The sequence below is a fragment of the Saimiri boliviensis genome, chromosome 18, assembly GCF_048565385.1.
Source record: "Saimiri boliviensis isolate mSaiBol1 chromosome 18, mSaiBol1.pri, whole genome shotgun sequence".
Taxonomy (NCBI): domain Eukaryota; kingdom Metazoa; phylum Chordata; class Mammalia; order Primates; family Cebidae; genus Saimiri; species Saimiri boliviensis.
Genome location: NC_133466.1, coordinates 29,436,795 through 29,440,462, shown reverse-complemented (window position 1 = coordinate 29,440,462; position 3,668 = coordinate 29,436,795). Strand labels below are relative to the sequence as shown.

The window sequence follows — 3,668 nt, the reverse complement described above, 5'->3', positions numbered from 1 at the left end:
TCCCCGATTTAATCTGTTTCAGCTGGGACTGTAAGCTGGCTACCCTCACAGGGCCTCCCTAGGTGGTTTAGATTTCTGTTAGCATGGCAGCTGGATTCTGAGATAACCAAGAGGAAGCACCTGGAAAGTGATTGTTCTAGGAGAACAGGGTAAAAGCTGCATGGAAATTTTATGCTCCAGCCTTGGAAGTTAAATAGCATCGCTTCCTCACTGAATTTATAGGTATAGATCCCACTCTCAACAGAAGGAATGTCAAAGAATTTGCAGCTATCCTGAATCCAATCAACTAACAGCAGACAGAATAAGCCAAGTAAGAATCTAATTATACATTATTGATGAAACTAGATTGGAAAACACAACAGGGATATTTTGCTTATCCCACTCTTATTTGAGTCTGCCTATGTACTTGGAGATAAAATTTCCAAGCAGCAGCTTCTTTCTCATCATTCCACATGTTGTAAGAGAGGGTAGATCCCAAAATATTTATTACACTGGAAGAGGAAAAAGAGAAGAATTTACTCTGCTTGAAGGTAGTCAAGGGAGGAAAGGGAGCTTTCGAGACACCGTCCGATTATGTGGACAGATTAGCTACTCCTTCCTCCTCCTGCAGAGGAGTCAGGGAGTGAACATTAGAATGATGAGAATGGCCCTGAACAAGATACCCAAGAAAGTACAAACGGTGGTGCAGTTTGTTTTTTTCTTCGCAAAGGTAACACATTGGGGAATTTTTTTTTCCTTAATAATTCCCTACCTCACTCCCTCATAATATCTAAGAAATACATATGTTTCTCAAACCTGAAGATGTAAAACCATACAGTATGTAATCATGAATGGTGTAGAAGTTTTGTGCAAAATCATTGGAGATAGAAGGAAATAGCCTGGCTTGCTTAGCTCTCAAAATTAAATAGAAAAATAATCAGAAATTTTTCCATAGCCAGGATATTATTAGCTTTGTTTCTTAATGTTGATTTTAAGCATTTAACAAAATACAGACTAGATATTATGTGCATTATTAAATAACTCTTACTATGGAAATGTGATAGTCAATATTATAATTATCCAGGATTGCAATCTTGAAATGGAAATGCTTAACAATATATTGGTTTTCTCTTTTGTTTTCCATGTAGAGCTTACCATGCAGTATTTCTTCTTCATAATACTTAATACAATTTTAATGGATGAATTATGCTGTAATTACTTATTTACTTTGTGACATCCTTCTAAGTCATATTGTGTTAATGGCTCCAATACTTCATAATCCCTCTGATTAAAGCTATTGCCTTGAGATTTTGCATTTTCTTCCACAAAGGATGATGTTTCTCTGCCCCTTGATTTGGGGTTTGGTCATGTAACTAACTTGCTTTAACCAATGGAATAAAGCAGAACTTATGAAGAGCTGGTTCCAAATCAAGAATCCAAGAAAACTTGTATAAAATGCTGTTCTACATGAGTTGATGCCATCATCATGAGAAAGACACATTTGGTCTAGCCTATTATTAGCTTGTGGAAGAGAATGAAAAACACATGAAACAGAACTTTCCCACCTAAATGAAACCTCCCAAATCCAATCAAGAGCAGAGCCCACATGTCTGGCATTACTCCTGTGTTTGCAGTATAGCTGGTTAGTTGTGCATTTGCAAATACCAATAGGGGTTCACTCTAGGCTGCATTTGGCTGGGGCAACTTACCTGGTGTTGTGGTCTGAATGTATCCCCCAAACTTCATGTGTTGGAAACATAATCCCCAATGCAAGTATTGGGAGGACGGGTCTCTGGGGAGGTATTTAGGTCTTGCGGGTTCTGCCTTAAGGAATGGATTAATATCATTATGAAAGGACTCAAGGGAGTTTGCGTCTCTCTTTTTTGCCCTTGCATCCCTTCCACCTCTTCTGCTTGCGGAGGACACAGCATTTCTCCCCTTCAGAGGATGCAGCAACAAGGCACCAACCTGGAAGTAGAGATTAGACCCTTACTAGATTTGAACCTAATGGTGTCTTGATCTTGGGTTCCAGCCTCCATGAAAAAATAAATTTTTGTTCTCTATAAATTACCTCATCTAAAGTATTTTGTTATAACAAGACAAACATAGTGAGACATCTGGTATATCTCTGCTCTACAGTTCTTCCATCCTCCATTTGGGTGGCTAACACAGATATGTTCTACTCATAGTGAAATGCTAAAAAGCAAATAGAAATGCATGAGGATTCTTACTTCAGTAGCACATAGACTAAAATGGAAATGATATGGAAATTGGCATAGCCCCTGTGCCAAGACGACACACAAATTCGTGAAGTCTTCCATATTTTTGTAACATAAAGGATAAATGCTTAAGGAAATGAATACCCCATTTCCCATGATGTGATTATTATACATTGCGTGCCTGTATCAACATGAGATATTTAAACATCTACTATGATGTATATCATGAGATATTTAAACCTCTACTGTGTACCCACAAAAATTTAAAATGAAAAATTAAAAAAAATGTATGAGGGCCTTTGAAGCCTAGGGTTTGAACGGACATACCTTCATTTCTGCCTCATTATATTAATCAAAGCAAGTCATATAGGGAGATACATTCTGCCTTTATCAGAAAACTTCAACGTTATATGTCAAAGGGCTCACTTAGAGAAAGGAGTGAAAAAAAGAATTATTAATAAAAGTGTATTTCTAGTTTTTCCCATATCTACGTAGATTAAGAAATAGAATATTACTATGACTTTAGAGGTCCCTTGGATGCCCTGACTCAGTTAGTATCTCTAACCTTCCTCCTCCATGGTCTTGACTCCTATCTAAATAGGATAGATAGTTTTGCTAACTTTTATAAAATAGAATCATAAAATCTATATTTATCTGTATTAGGAATCAGTTAGATAGATAGATCAGTTTTGCTAACTTTTATAAAATAGAACCATAAAACCTGTATTTATCTGTGTTAGGAGTCTTTTTATTCATAACATTTTGTGAGATTCATGCATATTGTTACAGGTGGCCCCAGTGAGTTAACTTTCATTGTGATCTAGTGTTATATTTTAGGAATATGCCACCATTTGTTTATTATCAGTCATCTACTATTGATGGATATTTAGGCTAGTTTCAATTTGGGGATATTACAAATATATGCTGCTGCAAACACTTGGCAAACAACTTTAAGCTTCTCTTTTGCCTGTATACCAGCAGTGGATTTGCTACAGCACAAAAGGCTTCTAATTGCTCCACAGTCTATATAACACTTAGTATTGTTCGTATTTATTTTATTATTATTACTTTTTTTTTTTTTTTTTTTTTTTTTGAGACAGAATCTCACTCTGTCACCCAGACTGGAGAGCAATGGCACAATCTTGGCTCACTGCAACCTGCACCTCCTGGATTCAAGTGATCCTCCTGCCGCAGCCTCCTGAGTAGCTGGGATTGCAGGCATGCACCACTATGACAGGCTAATTTTTATATCTTCAGTAGAGACAGGATGTTGCCATGTTGGCTAGGCTGGCCTTGAACTCCTGACCTCAGGTGATCCACCTGTCTCAGCCTCCCAAAGTGCTAGGATTACAAGCGTGAGCCACCACTCCTGGCCTATTTTATTTTATTATTATTTTGGAGACAAAGTCTTTCTCTGTCACCCAGGCTGGAGTGGAGTGGTGAGATTATGGTTCACCGCAGCCTCTACTT

At 37.5% G+C, this 3,668-nt stretch overlaps 1 pseudogene; it reads left to right on the top strand.

Moving 5' to 3' along the window:
* The first annotated feature begins 2,206 nt into the window (after positions 1–2,206).
* LOC120368504 (U6 spliceosomal RNA) lies at positions 2,207–2,306 on the top strand (annotated as a pseudogene).
* Positions 2,307–3,668: the final 1,362 nt, after the last annotated feature.